The sequence below is a fragment of the Cornus florida genome, unplaced genomic scaffold (genome assembly GCF_030987335.1).
Source record: "Cornus florida cultivar Cherokee Brave unplaced genomic scaffold, ASM3098733v1 CherokeeBrave_3.0.0_Hap2_Chr08, whole genome shotgun sequence".
In the NCBI taxonomy this organism is placed as follows: domain Eukaryota; kingdom Viridiplantae; phylum Streptophyta; class Magnoliopsida; order Cornales; family Cornaceae; genus Cornus; species Cornus florida.
The window spans coordinates 44,297,471-44,318,765 of NW_026775578.1; positions in this window are offsets into that span (position 1 = coordinate 44,297,471).

Sequence of the window (21,295 nt, forward strand, 5' to 3'; positions counted from 1 at the left end):
GAAGAATTCGAGCAATGCTGTTTGTATCAAGGTGAAAATATATTCCAGCCACATAGCAGTTAAATTTTTCTTCTCCAGGCATTTCTTCAAGATGAGTGTAGAATAACTTTACTAATTTTGGATAGTATCCTTCATTCATTCCAACAAATGATCCAAGGCCAATTGCATCAAACAATCTATAGGTGTTGAGATGAAGATCATTGCAAATTGTGTCAGACAACACCATTGATGTGGCCACTTTTCTATGCTGAAAGAATTTGTCATATATGCTTTTGTATGTGGGGTTTTTATATAGCATGGTGGCAGAGATTTGAAGTGGAGGAGGATTTGGTTCACTAGGGCCTGATTCATCATTATGTTGAGTAGACCGTTTTTGTCCATGAGAAGGATTCTTTCTACGTGAGGATGAAGCCATGGACATTTCAAGAAATTAAACTGAAATTACAAAAGGAATTCTCTGAATAAAAATCTAATTTAAAAGACAATGAAAATTTCAAGTCTCAAATTAGTTTAGACTGAAGATTAATATTAGAATTAATAAAACAAATTGAACCAATGAAAAGGCCCAGTTTTAAAATGCTCATTCAGTTAGAATTTTAAGTGTAAAAAAAATTTGTCTAGACATGAAGAACCAAAATGGAATCATAATAGAGGATTCAAATTTAAACTTAAATGGAAGCATATGGAATTTTGACAAGTCGGTGCATGGAACAACCTAAAATGTTTGCTTGAAAAACCCAAAAAAAAAAAAAAAAAAAAAAAAAAAAATTATATAACATGCTCTAGGGATTGAAATATATATAAATTCATCTTAAGAGTATAAATTCGATAGAATTGTGAAATGTACTGCTCAAATGAACCATAGTCATCACATTTATTAAAAAATAAATTCAAATAATAAAATAAAATAAACAAAGAAAAAAAATGGGTTTGATAACAAAATTTATGCAATATCTCAAGATTTGATCTATAATGGAGCAGTAGATTAAATAGAGGACAATGATAGTTTGAATATAAAATTTGAATAGCAGAACATATAGTAAGCAATTTTCTTAGGATGATTGACCCTTTTTGTGAAAGAAAAATAACTATAGTGAATATGAGGGTTTCATGAAGGAAAGCTCAAAGGAAATGAACTAAAAAATGGACAGCTGAAATTATGAATTAAATGTGAGATCATCTGCAATAATGATTGAATTTGAGAGGAAGAGACTTACAGAACAAAATGCCCAAAGTGAATGGAGAAGTGCCCTAGCCGAAAGAGCTCTGTGTAATGAAGTGTTTATGCCTAATAGTGATACTGCCGAGGCTTCGAACAACCTACAGTTCAATTGTGTGAAAGCCCGAGACATTGCAATGTTGTGGATTAATGGAGTACCCTTATCAGTGGAAGCGCCTAATACAAAATGGAGGAAATCGCCCAAAGCAAGATAGAGTCTCCAAACACTCTAGAATGATTCTATTAAGACCTCAAAATGAGGAAGTACCGAGACCATAAAAGTGTGTAGGCAATTGATGTGTGAGCCGGCTCATAGAGAATTTGGAGCCGGCTCTGTAAAGGATTTTAGAGCCGGCTCTTATATGCTGCAGGGAGATGCCGAGAGCTTGAGTTTGGCCAAAATAAGGAGCCGGCTCTTTAATTGTCTTGGAGCCGGCTCTTGAAATTTACTTGGAGCAGGCTCTTTATATTTTTGGAGACGGCTCAGAGAGAGAAAAAAAAAATAACAGCCGGCTCAAGGAAGAAATTGGAGACGGCTCTAAACAATTTTTGGAGACGGCTCAATAAATGTTTAGAGCCGGCTCTTTTGGGTTTTTCAGAGATGCCAAGAGTTGGATGTTTAAGGCATTTTAGGAGCCAGCTCTTCCTTTTTGTTGAGCAGGCTCAATTGTCTGCAGAGGAGATCCCAAGAGTTGGAAAAAAAATAGCACTGAAGGAGCCGGCTCTACCTTTTTCTAGAGACGGCTCTTCCTATTCCAATTTGTATGCAGGTTGGGGAGCTGGCTCTTGTTTCTATAGAGTAAGCTCTTTCTTAAAATTTTTTGAGATCCCGAGAGCAAACAATTTGATATCATCTATGGAGACTGCTCTGCCTTGTGTAGAGACAGCTCTTTGTCTTCAAAGAGACGACTCTTTTTCTGAATGGAGCTGGCTCTGCTGCTGCTTTACTTTACTGCTGTAATTCTTCTTCTGAGCACATTCCAATTTCCCTTCTAAGCAAACAAAACCTATCTTCTTGGAGTGGTTTTGTAAAAATATCAGCTAATTGTTTCTCCGTATTGACAAACATAAGTTCAATGTCGCCCTTAGAGACATGATCCCTAAGAAAGTGGTACCTAATTTCTATATGCTTTGTCCTAGAATGCTGAATCGGATTTTTTGAAATACAAATTGCACTTGTATTATCACACATTATAGGAACATAATCAAAATGAAGTCCAAAGTCCTCAAGTTGTTGCTTAATGTAAAGCGTTTGAGCGCAACAACTACCGGCTGTAATATACTCGGCTTCCGCCGTTGATAGAGCTACAGAGTTTTGTTTCTTACAGGACCAAGATACTAATGATTGTCCAATGAAGTGACAAGTCCCGCTAGTGCTTTTTCTATCAACTTTGCATCCTCCAAAGTCAGCATCCGAGTAACCAACAAGTTCAAATGATGTATGTCCAGGATACCAAAGACCTAAGAATGTAGTATAACTTAAATAGCGAAAAATGCGTTTAATAGCACATAGATGAGATTCTTTAGGGCAAGATTGAAAACGAGCACATAAGCATACACTAAACATGATGTCCGGTCTACTTGCGGTTAAATATAAGAGACTACCAATCATACCTCTATATTTTTTAATATCCACATTAATGCCCTTTTCATCTTTGTCAAGTTTCAAAGATGAGCTCATTGAAGTAATGGCATGTTTGACTTCCTCCAAGCCAAATTTCTTTAGCAAATCCTTAACATACTTAGATTGGTAAACGAAAATACCATCAAGTGTTTGTTTGATTTGTAACCCTAAGAAGAAGGTTAGTTCACACATCATGCTCATTTCAAATTCATTCTGCATGCTAGAGGCATACTTTTCACATAATACATTATTGGTTGATCCAAAGATAATATCATCAACGTAAATTTGAATGACCAACAAGTTGCAATCAATGGTTTTAGTGAAAAGAGTATTGTCAATTTTTCCTCGAATGAACCCATTAGCAAGTAAAAAACCACTTAGTTTTTTATACCAAGCTCTTGGTGCTTGTTTTAAACCATACAATGCTTTTGTCAATTTGAAAACATGGTTTGGACAATTATAACTTTCAAAGCCAGGTGGTTGTTTAACATACACTTCTTCTTCAATGGTTAAGAAAGCACTTTTTACATCCATTTGATATAATTTAAAGTTTTTATGAGATACAAATGCAAGGAGCATTCTTATAGCTTCAAGTCAAGCTATGGGGAAAAAGGTTTCCTCATAATCAATTCCTTCTTCTTGATTGTAACCTTGAGCAACAAGCATTGCCTTATTTCTCACAATTGTTCCCGATTCATCCTTTTTATTTCTAAACACCCACTTTGTGCCAATGACAGTTTTATCTTTAGGACTTGGAACCAAATGCCAAGCTTCATTTCTTTCAAATTGATTAAGTTCTTCTTGCATGGCCAAGAGCCAAGATTCATCATTTTTGGCTTCAAGAATATTCTTTGGTTCAAGTTGGGAAACAAAAGCTACATAGTTGCAAACATTACTTATTTGAGATCTAGTGCTTACTCCTTTAGATGGATCGCCAATAATTTGATTTATTGGATGATTAGACACTTGCTTCTAAGCCTTAGGAAGAGTATCTTCATGAGAGTGACTATCTTTTGGAACATCTTTGGAGTGATCTTCAATAGATGAACCATTTAAATCAAGATTTTCAATGTTCTTTTCAATCTCAATCACATCTTCATTATCATCCAATGAGCACCTAAGAGGGGGTAATGGTGATTCATCAAATACGACGTGTATAGACTCCACAACCACTAGTGTTCTTTTGTTGAACACTCTAAATGCTTTGCTACGAGTTGAATATCCTAGAAAGATATCTTCATCCGATTTAGGTTCAAATTTTCCTAGACTATCTTTGTCATTCAACACGAAGCATTTACACCCCAAAACTTTAAAGTATCCAATATTTGGCTTCCTTTTGTTCCAAAGTTTATAAGGAGTCTTATTAAGAAGTTTTCTAATGATGACTCTATTTATGACATAGCATGACGTACTAATGGCTTCGGCCCATAGAGTTCTAGGAGATTTATTTTCATTTAACATAGTCCTAGCAATTTCTTGGAGAGACTTATTTTTCCTTTCAACAACTCCATTTTGTTGAGGAGTTCTAGGAGCTAAAAGATTATGATTGTATCCATTTTCATCACAAAATCTTTCTACATCTTGGTTATCGAACTCTCTTCCCTATCACTTCTAATGGACTTAATCTTACACTCTTTCTCGTTCTCGACTCTCTTACAAAATTTAGCAAAGATTGCATGAGCCTCATTTTGTGTGTAAGGAAAAATACCCAAGAGAATCTAGAGTAATCATCAACAATGACAAACGCATAGAGTTTTCCACCAAGACTAGCAATTCTCTCCGGACCGAATAAGTCCATATAAATTAATTCAAGTGGCCTTGTAGTTGTTATGTCCTTTCTCTTTTTAAATGATGTCTTGATTTGCTTGCCTATTTGGCATGCGCTACAAGTTTTATCTTTAGAAAAATTAGTCTTTGGGAGGCCTTTGACTAATTCATTTCTAGATAGCTTTGAAATCAAATCCATACTAGCATGACCTAACCTTCTATGCCACAACCAACTATTTTCATTTGAGGATACAAGGCACTTGACATCTTGATCATGTAATTCACACAAAAGCAAAGTGTACACATTACCATTTCTTAGAGCATGAAAAACTTCATTATTATCATTTTTGACAATGCATTTATCCGATTTAAACAAAACTTCATATCCTTTATCACATAGTTGGCTAATACTAAATAAGTTATGTTTTAAGCCTTTAACAAGTAAAACGTCATCAATAGATAAGGAAGAGGAGATACAAATAGTTCCAATGCCAATGACCTTACCGTTTGAATTGTCGCCGAATGTAACATTTCCTCCTTTATGAAGTTTGATGGAGCAAAATTTTGATTGATCTCCCGTCATATGTCTTGAGCATCCACTATCAAGGAACCATTTGTCCTTAGATGAATATGAAGACTTCACCAAACCTACAAAATGAATTTGAGTAATCTTCTTTTGGTACCCACATTCTTTTGGGTCCATGAGAGTTAGGAAGAAGCACATAAGTCCCTTTAACAACCCAAACTTCTTTTGTCCTACATGGCCTAATAGGACAATGATTGATCTTATGTCCTATCTTTTTACAATAATTGCATGTTGGACTAAAGGAGGAATTTTTAACAAAGTAATTGTTCAAGGGTTTTCTCCTTTTCAATAAACATAAATCTTTGTTATGAGGATCAAATCCAAGCCCATCCTTAGCATAAGCATTTCGTTGCTTTCCAAGAATGATGCCTAAATTCTCTCTACCTTTTGTGAATTTGGCTAAGGTTTCAACTTGATCCTTAATAATGACTTTCAATGATTCATTTTCAGAAATTAACTCAATTTAGGCCGCTTCTTTACCTAATTCTTTTTCCTTTTTCAAGGTTTCATTTTCAAGTTGATATTTTTCAAGGTTTTGAGAGATGATAAGCTTTTCTCTTTTAAGGCTAGCACACTTTTGAACCATTTTGCCCAATTCATCATGTAATTCTTTAAAAGCATCTAGCAAATAATTATGTGCATCAACTAATTCATCATATGAAGTTTCTAGATCAAATGAGTCATGATTAGAATTTACCTCATCTTCATCGGCCATGAGACAAAGATTGACCAAATCATTGAGTTCATCATCACTTTCGGATCCATTTGAATCATTATCTTCCCATGTAGCTCGCATGGCTTTGCTTTTCTTTTTCCTTTCCTTTTCATTTTTGTAGGCATAGCAATCGGATTTGAAATGCCCCGGTTTTCCACAATGAAAACATATAGGTGCTTCTCTTTTTCCTTGCTCACTTGATGCACCATTTCTTTTAAAGTTGTTACTCTTTTGGAACTTTTTCATTTGAAGAACTCTTCTCACGGTCTTGGTAATGGGAGCAACTTCTTCTTCATCTTCATCATTAGGAGCTTTATCAATTGTGACTTCTTTGGTAGTAGCTTGAAGAGCTATATCCTTCTTTTGAGCTTCTTTGTCTTCATCTCTATCATTCATCTCTAACTCATAAGCCATTAATGAGCCAATGAGTTCATCTATGGGGAGTGTATTGAGATCTTTGGCCTCTTGGATGGCGGTCTTCTTGGCTTCCCAATTTTTAGGCAAAGACCTAAGAATTTTTCTCACATTGTCAGACGATATATATGATCTTCCAAGAGCCTTCAAAGGATTCACAATATTAGTAAAATGTGAATACATTTCACTAATAGTTTCTCTGTTGTTCATGGTGAAAAGTTCATATTTATGGACAAGTATATTCATTTTAAATTCTTTTACATGACTAGTCTCTACATAGGTAACTTCAAGTTTATCCCAAATTTCTTTGGCCATTTCGCAATCCGAAATTCTATTGAATTCGTCTTTGCTTAAGGCACAATAGAGATTAGTGATAGCCTTGACATTACATTGTACAAGCCTACAGTCATTTAAGGTCCATTCAATATCAGGTGTTGAAACAGTTTCACCATTCACTATTTTGGTTGGAACATGGTCTCCTTTTTCTGTGGCTTTCTGAACATCTATATCTATACCTCTTAGGAATGCTCTCATTTTGATCTTCCAATAGTTGTAGTCATTTCCGTCAAACCAAAGAGGTCTATTATTAGATTGACCTTCTTGATGAAAATTTGTATTGGCTATGGTCGTTCTCTAAGATGGTTAAATCTTTTTCTAGAGATTAGGCTCTGATACGAATTGTTAGTCACTAATTGACTTTAGAGGGGGGGTGAATAGAGTCAAGGGCCAATTTTTGCAATTTAAAAAATATTAAATCTAACAAACTATTAAGCACAGAGAAATTGAAATATTCAAGAAGTGTATGGCACAAGTATAAGAGAGATAGAGATGAGAGATTGCAAACTATGACTTGGTGATTTAGCGAGGTTCGAAAACTCCTACTCCTCGACTCAAGGTCCCCCTTGAGACTTCCCAAATTCACTAGAGCTTCTCCTTAATGGTGGAGAGCAAACCTTCAATTGAAGCAAGACCTTGCTTCTCTTCCTTGCTAAGAGAACACCCTTCTCCTAGGCTTTCTTTTGGGTCACACCAACCCTTTTACAAAAACTTGGAATAGAAATGAATTGTACAATAAATCTCTCAAAGATAGAAGTACACAGTAATGCTCGTGACTATAGTAAAGATGAATATATATATGAAACTCAGAATTACTACAGTAGAATGAAATGTAAGAGAGGAAATGAAAGCAGAGGGAATGAAAGCTCAACGAATGCTTCTTTAATGCTTTTCAAGAATGGTAGAATGCTCTCTGTAATGGTGTCTTTTCTGATGCAGACCAACCTCTGTATTTATAGATAAACAATGGTCAATATAGCTGTTGCAAGTGGTTGGAAAACAATAAATGAAAAAGTTTCCGTTGTAGATCAAAACCCTAGAAGGAGCAGGCTCTTGTAAACAAGAGGAGGCGGCTCCCTAGCCTTGAGAGCCGGCTCTCCATTTAGGGAGCCTGCTCTTTGGATGGAAACTTCATTTTTCGTTGAAAAATAGCTTACAGGAATATTTAGAGCCGTCTCTATTTTTGTGGAGCCTTCTCTATTTGAAATAGAGCCTGCTCTAATTTTCTGAACCTTCTCTAGTTTTGTAGAGCCTTCTCTACTTTCCTGAGCCTTCTCTAATTTTTTTGTAGAGCCTTCTCTACTTTCAGTAGGAGACTTAAAATGAATTCCAGTATGATATGAGGCTCATGTGTGAATGTGTTTAAAAACCTAATGAGCTAATTTTATGTTCTTTGAAAGATGAAATGAGAATAATATGCATGAATTGTAATTTTGAGCTTCAAAATATATTTAACTAAACTTTGACATTAATCCTTAAGCTCTCACCATCCTATCTACCATTTTCTTCATTTCTTGACCATGATCATTTAGGCTTGATGAAGATTTGCTGAAAAGCTTGAATGTTCTTTGAAGTCTGAGTTCTTCTTTAATTTCTTGCACTTTGATGCTTCCTTGAATTCATTGCTTGAGTGTTTGGAATACTTGAAATGGAACTTCTAGCTTATCATTGAGGATTGAATGATTGATCAACTATACATCACTCAATGAAAATATTAGTACATAAATATCATTAATGGTTTGTAATCATCAAAACATAAGATTGACCTTTAAATAAAATCCTTAGGCCAACACCATGCATCATAAGAATTGGATCCAACTGATACAGTCAAAGCAAACTTTGCAGCTTCATCGTCACTGCTAACAATGTTGGCAGCAATCTTCTTGTCATCCTTGTTTTTCAATTTAAGACAATCCTTCTTCCAATGCCCTTTATTATGGCAAAAGGCACATTCATCTTTGGCAAGATTTTTCTCGCCCAAAGTTAATGCTCCTCTTGATCTGGATTGAGATCTTCCACGACTACCAGACTTTTTCTGATCTGTTCTACCACGTACTATTAGAGCTTCATCTGTTAAGTCTCTATTAACCTCCTTATCCTTCTTGTGAAGCTCATTATTCATGAGGGTATTAGAGACATCAACATATTTAATTTCTTCTTTTCCATACAGTAGTGTGGTAGTCAAATGTTCATACGAATCAGGCAGAGAGTTTAACAATAATAATGCTTTATCTTCATCATCAATTTTAACATCCAAAGTTTACAAATCAACAAGAATTTTGTTAAAATTATTTAGATGCTTGGACATAGACATACCTTCTTTATAATCAAACCGGAAGAGCTTCTTTTTCAAATAGAGCCGATTTTCAATGCTCTTTATCATATACTTCTCCTCCAGTTGCGTCCAAAGCTTGTCTGCTGAAACTTCATGCATGAAAGGATATTTTTGATCCTTTCCGAGATAAAGCCAAATTTGACCACAAACCTTACGATTGATCTTTTTCCAATCTTGTTCTTTTATTTCTTCTGGTTTCTCCTTCCCCAAAGCAGTGTCTAAATCTTGTTGAGTCAGAACATCCATAACTTCGCATTGCCACATGCTGAAGTTGTTGCGCCCATCAAATTTTTCAATATCAAATTTTGCGGTTGCCATCTTCTTTTTCAACGATCACGATCACCGAAAAGAACCGAACCGTGGTGCTCTGATACCAATTGTTGAGCGGAAGCGTGGGCCCAACAAATAAATAATGGTGGTTATGATCACACACACAAGAAGAATACACTCACAAAATAATAAATAAATAAATAGGAGAAAACACACACACAAAAGGAAGTCAATGATTTACGTGGTTCAGCAATGTGCCTACATCCACGGGAGCTCAAGATCAACGTACTAATATCAAAACCCAAAGGGTTACAAAAGGCTCATAAATGAGAAAATAAATATTATTTTCTCCAAACTCTCTTTGCTTACTTGAATGCTCTTGGATGATTTTTGAATGAATGAAACTATGAGATACAAGGTCTATTTATAGCCAAAAAATCTCCCTGATGATGTATGAAAAGCCTGAGGTAAGTGATGACATATGCAACTGCTGATGTAAGCGATGATATATGCAACTGATGATGTAAGCGATGACATATTTTGAGCCAATTCCAAATTTGAAACTCCAAATTTGTCAACATCCACTGCACAATGGAAATGATCAAGGATTGAGTCCCGGTGCTTGGCTATAGTTGTCTCCTTGAAAGGTCTGGAGCACGTAGAGTTGATTCACTTTGTGTCATGTGCTTGAAGCTCATGAAGGGAGTTGAAGAGGTTAGGGAGCTTTGCAACTGTTGTCATGTGTTTTACAGAGAATGCCTCAATGCTTGGATCGATGAAGGTCAGGTAAGTTGCCCTTAGTGTAGAGCTAAACTATTGCCATATCAAGGAGATGATGTATTGAAGTGTGGAGGAGATCCATGGAGAAGATAGAGGATGATTTACTTGTTTGGTGAGGATTGTGTGATGGCTGCCTCTTAATATGAAGGTTTAACCCATAAGCTGGCTTTGTAATATAAGCATGTGAAAATGTAAGCATGTGATGGGTACCAAGATCTAGTCTCTATTGCAACCATGTATATAGGGTAGCTAAGATTTGTAATGTAAGCATGTGAAAATTGTAAAAGCGAAGCAGAGAATGAGAGAGAGAGGGAGAAGCAGGATACGGGGCTTGAGAATTCGTAATCTCTATTTGTTCTTCGTATAGGGAAATCTTATTGTCAATTTTACTAAGAAAGTAGGCTATAAGTCGAATCACGTAAATATTTTTTATTTTTATTTTTTTGTGATGTATGGTTTAATTTTCTGTCTGTTGATGATTATTTTCTTGATATTGTGTTGCCATAACATTTATTCAACATTTCAATTACACTCTTTTCTCTCTCTTTCTTTAATTTTTGTGTCAATTTTACCCTTTTCTCATGGTTTTATCCATGTCAATTTAATAGTTGATATGAATACTAAAAGTATAGTCATAGATACATGCATGATTTTCTATATCATTATGTTACAGTTTTTGGTATCGCTGTTTCTGTTATGTTTTTTTATAATAGCTCAATAAATTTTTTGGCTCAAACTAAGCATTGGATGTATAGGTAAGTTGGATAGAATTAAGGGAAACAATAGAATATTATTAACCTTTTCCATTGGGATGAGAATTAGGATTTCTGAAAATTGAATAACTTGATTATATATTCCTATATTCTCTTGGATAATGTTACTATATTTATTTTCCATTCAAAGCAAGTATACAACCAGTAGATTCTGTAAAAACATGAGCATGGCAGGAAACACACACTCAACTCATGCAAAAAAAATTTTGCCCACATCAGGGCACGAACTCCTCCCCTCCTCATTGAATATAGAAAGATTACACCGTTGAACTAGATGCCCGTTGATTGTATTAGACTATTTAGAAGTTGTATAATTCCAAAATGTTGTGACAATAAAAATGATAGTTAATTTGGATTTCAAATTTTTTGGGGTCATGTAATTTAGACTTTAAAATTATAATTTTTTTTATATTATAAAATAATGTTTCAAAAGATTTTTATAATTTTTTAAAAATAAATACGAAGTCTAATTATTTTGGTTTATTCTCCTTAAACAATAAAATTTTAAATGTGTTTACATATATATGCATGTATTTGGATTGTTGATGCATCACCAAAGGAGATATTTTAATACTAGACTTTTGGTAGTATCAATGAATCTATATGATTCACTTAAGTTCATTCATCAAGTTTATGACAGACACTTTCGTTAATGTGATACATGAATATATTTATCTAAATTCATGTATTTGGGGTTTGATATGGATTGATGGATTAAGTTCAACCTCATTTTCTACTTAAGTTTATTCTACTCAAAGTTTAGAAGTTTTTCTTCTGATTTTCATTTTTAGGCATTCTGAAAAGAGATTAAGTGCTACATCCAATAGTGTATTGTGCAAATTCGCTATGGTTGAATCGAGTTCAAGTTTGGTTGAATCCCAAAAATAGAGCTGCCATGATCCCATGGATTTGTGGGAGGTTTCGACTATCTTTAACAAACGATTAGGTGCCTCCAAACTGTGGTCAGACTTTTATGAAATTTTATTTCCTCCATATACGTAAGTACAAGTGATTTATCATAATCAAAATTTCCAACATATATATGGAGTCCACCCATGAGACTTACAAACTAAAAGGAAATAAAAATTAGTTGCATGTGGTTATGTGCATGGTTTGGTCGGGGCCAGTGTGTACGTGGTGCACGGTTTGAGGCTAATGTGTATGTGATGCACTGGGTGGCTTGTTAGGTTTTGGGTAACCTAACTAAACGAAATAATTGTTCTTGTGTTATGGCTTTGGGGAATATATAAAGAGTGTGCGGTGCTAAAACATGGTTTTTGGTGTCGCAATTTCCAACGTGTGTTTGGGAAAGGTTGATTATAGTAAAAGGAAATACTATTCATTTGGGATTCTCTTGTTGATTGTAATTTTTCAAGTTTGGGCATAAACTTGAGAACAGCGTTAAACTGCTTGATTTCATTAGTAAAGATTATCGTCGGTGAAGGTTTTTCCATGTATGTCTTTGTTGTTGTTTGATTTTTATGCATCGTTTACTGTTTATACTTTTAAGGTTATTTTTCTTAGGGTAATTTACATAGACCTCCCCTATGGTTTGCCATAATTATAGGCGGCACCCCTTATGTTCCGGAAATTACGCGAACCTCCCCTACTTTTGAAAATATCCTACACAGACTTCCCTTCTGTTAGAGTCAACGGCAGTCAACGACAGAAAATGATAACGTCATTTACCAATTTTAGTAAAATCCCTAACATACCCTTGTCCCTACCAATTGATATATATATATATATATATATGATATTATATGTGTACGCCACCTGTGTGTAACGCCTAGATCCTTTAGTTCACAGGGAGAAGATTTGGAAAGGTTAGCTTGCTGGTCTATCTTTCTATTTCGGCATTTTGTTTAGTCAGTTTTTTTGAGAACTGTAGATACATCCAAGAGCCGGTTATAAATTATAATCTTCAATGGGATTACAAGGCTCAATTTTCGTTAGGTCTTTTGTGGATTTTCTAGAGCCATAATCTGGACATACGAAGGTACAAAAACCACATCCTTTGAGTCGATGATGACGACGACGTTGACAAAGGACTACGATTCGCAATTGGTTCTTCGGTACCATAGTCTAACGCCAAATGGAAGATTTCTGATGGTCGCTTCCAACCCAATCCCCAAGACATTGTTATGGAAATTCAACTGTTTTGATTCAATGAAGATTGGATCCAACTCAATTCAAGAATTTAATCGACCATTTGAGTTAAATATTTGAAGAACCTTGTGTGAGTGGAATTAGGGTTTAAAAGATAGATTGTGCCAAACATTAGGGCTATATATATGTGTGTTTATGTGTGTGTTTTGTGTGTAGGGAGAGAAAGAATGTAATTGGAATATACAGATCAGAAAGTCAGATCTCAAAAAAGTCGTTATTGATTTAAATGTTTCAAATTGATCTCGGCTTTATCTGGCTGAAAAGTAGGACAACTGCTTGCTCGTTCTAATGAGTAATGCCATGTACTAAGGGTCTTATCTGAAATCGAGGTATTGATGAAGAACCCCTTTCCAAAGTAGGCATGAGTGAGAGAGAATTTGAAACTTGATGTTGGGGATTGGGATCCAGGGCTTGCGGACAACAGCAATTTTCTAGCATCTTTTAAACTTAAAAGTCTCTATTTTTATCAAATTTTTTGGCATCCTCTAGCCATTTGATCTTCAAATTTTCTTCTCTTGAACTTCAATTTGCAACCTTTGCAAATCCTGGATCTGATGGATGTTACCATATACACATAACAATCCACCATGATACTTCTCCCCTCTCTCTCTCTCATGGATGTTCTCTATAGGCCACCAAATACAACCGATTTTCTTTCTGTTTTTGCTTTAAGCTTCAGTTCTAAACTGGTCTGCTTTAAGCTATAATTCTGAACTGATCTTAACCTCAAACAGCTGTGTTAGGCTTTGCCTCTTATCCTGTTGGTTCATGGTGGTTCAATTTGGGCTAGATGATTTGTTTACATTATGTGACAGAAGAAGAAGCAGAGTTGCGATGGTGGATCGAGATCCCAACCGAAGAACTCTCAGATCACCTTCCCCCCCTCCCCCCTCTCTCTCTATATATATATATATAGAGAGAGGGGATACTTTAGTCATTTACCATAGAGAATTTAGGGCATTTCTGTAATTTTGACAGCTCCGTTAGTGTATTTAACGGTCCGTCACATGTAAGGGAGGTCTGTGTAGGATATTTTCAAAAGTAAGGGGGTCCACATAATTTCTAGAACAAGAGGGGTGCCGCCTATAATTATGGCAAACCATAGGGGAGGTCTGTCTAAATTACCATTTTCTTAACCAAAAGATTTGGGAACAATAAGTGGTATCAGAGTTAGGTTGGTTACTGGTATTTGTTTAGGCTATGATGGAGGAAACTAACACTGCTATAATTAAATTGACGAAGGGTGATTATACTAAACATGCCGATAAAACTGCCAAAGATTAGGAGAAGATAAATAGGAAAATTGTAAGATTAATTAGACAGTGGATTAATCACAACGTGTTTCATCATGTTGCACAAGAAATAAATGTCTGTAGTATGTGGAAAAATTAAAAGCAATGTATAAAAGGAAGACCACACAGAATAAAGCCTTTTTGATCATAAGGTTTGTTAATTTGAAGTTGAATGAGGGACATTCCATTGCCGAGCATCTAAGTGATTTTAAGAGTTTGGTTAACCAATTAACAATAATGAAGATGGACTTAGATGAGGAGTTGCAAGAACTGTTCTTCTGAGTTCTGAGTTCGTTGCTAACACATGGGAGACATTAGTGGTGTACTTGAGTTGCAAGAACTATTGCTTCTGAGTTCGTTCCTAAGTGAAGTGACTTGTCTTGTTCATCTGATTGGGGTAATTTAGAACCAAATGTGTTGGTGTATGAGACACGCTGAATAGATCGCTAATAAGTAGAAAATTACGTAAGCCATCATGAGTAGTTTTGTTTATACGTTACCTAAATATACCGAACGGAATTATATTAATATTTGCTTTGATTTACTTGAGGGATTTGCGAGTCAACACACTTCAGTATTTTGGGTAAATATTAAAATAATATTGTGGGACGTATTTTTCAAGATAGAATCCATGCGTTAAAGTATTTTTGCCAAAATGGTTTTATTATAGAAAGTTGGCCACTTATTTTTAATAAATATTTTTTTATATTAATATATTTATTAAATATATTGTTTTCTATAAAAGGAATTTATGTGATCAAACAGACAAACTTAGGTGGCCAAATATGGATTAATTAATATATTGGATTGATGGTAATATTTCACCAAATAACTAATTAATATGGAGGGGTCGATTTATGATATTAAGTAATTATTAGGGTAAGATTATAATTAGTTATAATTATCCGTGTCCTTTGGTGCATTTCTTTCTTTATAGCGGAGTTACAAATAATTAATGGAGGTATTTTAGTAGGCCAGATGTTAGCAAGTTATTAAAACGCCACATTGAAGTCAATCATAAGGATAATCCTATCAAATCTCACTCCTAATCCAACTTGAAATGCAAACAGTATACCAAAGGTGAATTAGTGTCGAATAAGGAAAGTAATTAATTGGAACTTTACCTCTCTCTATATATAGAAATAATAAGATTTTTCTAATACACACAAGAATTCAGAAGGAGATCTGAAGCTCACATTTCTCACTGCTCGTCTATTTCTGATCTGAAGCTCACATTTCTCACTGCTCGTCTATTTCTTACTCGGAGATAAAAATGAAGATCCGGAGGTACCATAGTTCATTGGATTAGATCAAGGATCGTGGACATCTATCTAACATTTTGGTGGCAAAAAATTGTTCAAGAGATAAAGTGATCTAATTGGTGGCACTCTTTTGAGTGTCGCTATACCACAAGCTTAAGAGTGTGTATTAAGGCGAGGGCCAAGAGTTTTACATTTATAGAAGCCACTACTACTTTTCACTATAAATATAGCTAGGGCGAGTAGGGATCATCCCAAGGATTGGAGGATCGAGCAATGTCATGGAATTGTTATTAGGGCTAGTAAGTTGTGATCAAACAATTGGTTGGTTGGTTGATTAAAAAACAACTAAATTAAATTAAATGATAGCAAAAGAATGCAATTAAGAGTAAGTAAGAGAGAGATCTTGGGGTTTAGAGATCACCACCAAGCAATGCATTTCTATATCATTGCCAAGTGATTAATAAGGGCAAATGGTGTGTTGCAATATTGGTGTGTGTGTGTTTGGTTGATTCAACAAGCAAGGATGACTAATTAAGCATGTATTGTCTAAACATCATGTGGAATGCATAATATATCTAAGCAATGATGCATATATTGTTTAAACAACATATGAAAGGCACAATAGATCAAAACAAGTCATTAATCCTTTCATTAAGTTCACAATCCAAATATAACACAAGGATAGAGACATATGCTACTTGCATTCAAAAGCTTGGATCATCAAACAACAAGCATAGATTGTCCTCCTATTTAACACTACACTAGAACTACACTACATCTACACTACTAGCGTGAAAATAAACTAGGAGACAGGCACAATCCATCAAGGAATAAGTATGAACCATCAAAAGAATCACAAGAGCATTCCTTTAAGCACTATGTTTTGACAATCTCCAAATCTATAGCATCAATACACATAGACATGCATCAATAACACAAAATCTAGAGACAAGCACATGAACATCTATTCTAGCATACATAGATATATGGATCGAATGAAATGATTAATTGGAAGCATTAAACCACATAAATTATTGAATAAACAAGATCTAAATATAACAAAGTGTCAAAACATTAATTACAACACTAATCCCTCAATAATACACAATATTAAGATATAGAAAGCATGCTTGGGGCTAACTCTAGCCCCAAGAGGATGTCTAGCCACTCATAGTGATGATGCTCTAACCCTCAAGGGCTAATTCCATGGTTGAAATCTGCTCCTTGGTGATGAAGAGTCTCCTATGGTGTCTCTAGCTCCTCTTCCTCTAAGCTTCCTCTCCAAGAGATGATATGAAAACAATATTGTCTCCCTTTGTAAAAAACAATCCTTATCATTATATAGGTAGGTCAAAATGACATCCAAAGTGAGCTGGGGTCGTGCACACAATATTCCCTAATGATTGGACAAAGGACAACTTTTAATGAGATGGAAATTTAACTTTTTCGCACTGGAGGAAGTTCGATCGATTGAACCTTGGTCTTGGATTGATCGAACTGACTGAGATCTATCGAACTTAGGCTGGATCGATCCAACTGGTTGAGCTTTTTGGGAAAATACAAATCCGAGATATTTTGGGAGATAATTATAGGAAAAGGATAAAAGTGGTTAGTGGGTGGTACAACTGTGGATAGGATCAATCATTTGAATAAGGACAAAAGTGTTCGATCGATCGAAGGGTGGTGTTGGATCAATCGAACTTTTGGACTTTATACTTTTGGGTATAGGCTTGGATCTATCTTGAAGTGCTGAGATCGATCATTGTTTGATCGATCGAACCTTGAACTTGGATCGATCGAACTTTGCTACTTGTCACATTTGGCTTCATTTGCTTCTTTCTTTCTCCACTTTGCTCTTTTCTTTGTTTAATCCTATAATTGCTTCAATTAAGCTCTTATTTGGCTGAGTTAGCTTATTTTCGGGATAAGCACCTGAAAATGAAAATAATACGAAATCAATCTAAAATGGTAAAGTAAGATAGATAAAGGTATTAGAATGCCTAAGCTTAAGGGGTTTAAATACGCACTTTTCAGCACTCATCACTAACCTTCTACAATAATCGAGGAATATTCATGACTCGTTAAAGCTAATTGAGATGATCCTATTTTGCCTATGAAAAATTATTTTAAAAAATTACTTCCGCTTTATTCCAGGCTACCCAACAAGTGGCTATGGTGGTGACTATGTATATGTATATTTATTTATATATATGTACATATTATATACATATAATAGAGAGATGTTAATATATATATATGTGTGTGTGTGTGTGTGTGTGTGCAAACATATAATCGAGAGAAGTTGCAAAAGGTGAGTAGTTAGAAAGGAGTTGTAGAAGGTGACTGGGTTTTTAGTGAGAGGGTAGAGAGAGAATAAACTTGTGGTTAATAAAGCTGAAGGGTAATGTGATACCCCTCGGATCCAAAACATGGGTTGATTTGGCCCAGGCCCAAACCCGAGGGAATATCAAACAATTAATATTTTAAAATCTAACACAGATGACAAATTATAATAAGAATAAATAATAATAGCTGAAAGAAACTAAAATAAAATCCTTTAAAGATAAATACTTAAATCTCAATAATCCAAAACCTCCGATAGATTAAACAACTCGGGAATCCATTTCTAGTGAACCCCTAGTAATAATCCAAACTGTAATAAACATAACTGATAAAACATCCAGAAGTAAGCTATGGAGAAAAGTCCTACGTCGTCGGTAGAGTGAGTAGAAACCTCTGCTCAGTACGAACACGTCTAAGTCTGGAACTGTCGTGTACCTAAAAAAATAGAAGTGGGTCAAGCCCACGCACAAGTTCTATACTACTTCAGTCCAAACAGAGGCCCGATACGCATGTACATCCTAAACAATTCAATAATAGCTAATAGTCATTAAGTATATATATATAGTCACACTAAAGGACTCTCACTGGACTACAGGCCGGTCTCAACCTGAATAGAGGTAACATGTTAAAATGCACACGAAGTGGGCATGTGTACCTAAGCCTAAACAGGGTACACCTCCAACCATCGTAGCTAGCTATGCATCCCAATGCATATACGCTTCCTAACCGTCGATCCTGAGACTCAAGCTCATATCGAGGTACCATAACAATATATTTAAAATCCATCATGTATTCCTAGTAGTGTCGCTCAACTAGTCATTGCCATGACACTACAAATCAATAGGACTTAACTTTTAGTTAATCCAATTCTTAATCCAAAGTAGGTAGGTTTTGGTATTTTGAAACTAAGCCGTCCCTAGTATACCACCGTCCCATACCGGTGTATACTATCCAACCATCCAGCAATTGATAACATAGACACTTAAGATAAATATCAACTAAATCCATACATCCATCACTGATACTAACACTCATCAGGTAAGCATCAATAAGCATAGTTAAACTACACACGTAAACATGCTCAGTGTAGTGTAAGTTGTTCCATAAGATCTGATGTAACGATAAGATTAATTCAAAATATCATTCAACACTCAGCAGTTGATATTATAAACATTTAGAGTAAACATCAACGAAGTCTAGACCTCCAACAGTTGATACTAACAGTAATAGTGCAAGCATCAAAACAGAATTACAGTATGTATATAGACATGCTTAGTTTAGGTTGTTTCACAAAATCCAGTTAGTGTTAAGTTTAAAACTTAATATCATTCAACATTAACACATCCTACACATGTATAATTCAGATACATGATCATGGTATATGGTGAAACATGTTCAATTCTATTGTACGTCACAGAAAATTACTAATGTAGAGAACTAAACATTGCAAGTCTTTCAACTCTAAACACAGTGTAATTATCTGATCAAGTCCTCCACTGTCCAAGCTATTCTAAGTGAATAGATTAATTAACACTCCTTCTGGAACCGTAACCCAGACATGAGCTTCTTCTAAACCTTCCACATTCAGTCCTAAACTCATCTGAAAAATTCCAAAAACCATCCACTACATGAAAAACTGACTGGAAACGGAAAAAAAAAAAAAATTTCAACAAGGAAACGTCTCCCAAAATGTGGAGCCGCCTCCTTTAGGTCTTGGAGCCGGTTCCCACACTTTGGAGCCACCTCTAACTCCAAGGGAGCCGGCTCTCTCCCTCTCTGCCTTATCTCTTCTTCTTCTCTCTTCTTCCGACGTCATCTGCAACTTCTCTACCCTATGCTATAGTTCCCAGTAGGTTCCCAGACCATGTTTAAGTCTTTAATACATTCCATACATAGGTTTAAATAGAGAATTAAGCAAGCAAATATCATCGTTCTAACAGTTTACAGATATACAAACATACTGATATAAAATTCAATGTTTAACACAAACAAATAACCTTTTTATCATTCCATTAATCCTAGAACTGTTAAGAATGCAAAGAACACGAAGCCTAAGGGAGAGAGTAAGGATAAAACTTGCCCTAAATTCCCCGGCAAAACCTCTGTTTGAAATCTGTTTTCTTCCCAGCCATCTCCAAAACTTCTCTCAGCCTTACTATATCGTAGTATTGTTCTAAAACCCTAAGCAGACATCTTAGGTGAATATTTATAGGCCACACTAATCCTAGGCTCAACTAAACCCTAATCTGATTTACTCGGCTTATAGAACAACCTAGGTTATATTCAATGTCGGCTATAAACTATAAACTTAATGTAACTATCTGTATGCAACCTTCCATACAGTCACGTTAATATAGAAACTAATTAAATTTAATTAACTAAATTCAATTGAACAAGTTTGTAATTAATACAACTAAACCAATAAGTTAAAATAATCAATTAATGAATACAATTAAATCCATAATTAAAACAACTAATAAAATAATTAATCAAATAATCAATTAAAGCAAAACAAAAGTTAATTAAAATAACAATTAAATCAATTAAATTAACACATAAGCACTTTAGCAATAAAAAATGCAATTTAAACAATAAAGTAAATACCAGGACTATCATTTTGAAATTAGGGGTATTACAGGTAATTCTGTGTAATGACCTAAATCTGGGGATCCGGATCTCTAATCGGTCCTTACCCGAACCCAATGACAAATAAGGGCACTATGGTCATTTTACATTAATACATTAGTTCTAGGGTTCCCGAGGATAAAATGGTCATTTGGCATGGTCAAATGTGGTTTAGAACCCCAAAAGGGGTAAAACAATGATTTACTGTGGCTATTATATGCTTTGGATGTAGTGTAGGGGTAATTAGGTAATTAAACTAAAGTTTGGGGTCAAACAGTAAAATCTGGTCTATCTAACCGATCAGATGACCCCATTTGATGGATTAGATAGCCATTCTAGTGAGGTTGCGCTAAAGGACCATATAACCGTTTAGATGAAGGATCTAACCAATGAGATGACCATTTAACCGATAAGATGACCGCATTTGATCGATTAAATGGTGAACCTAGAAAACATGTATTCTGCCCAACATATCTAACCAATTAGATGGGAGAATATAATCGATTAGATGGTCCCTAAATCAAATCTAATCGGTTATATGACTTAATCTAATAGGTCAGATGATGCCCAAAAATGAGGTGATCGATTAGATCACTTTCCAAACATGTACAGATGATACCGAAAGCAACACAACATAAAAATACAACTCCATGGACATCATTAACCTTAAGAACATTGCATATAGTCATTAAAGCATCATCTTTCATTTATCGTTTAAAGATCTAAATCTTCATAAAACAAACATGGATCTCCAAAATGATAGAATTGTGTCCAAAAGAATAAGA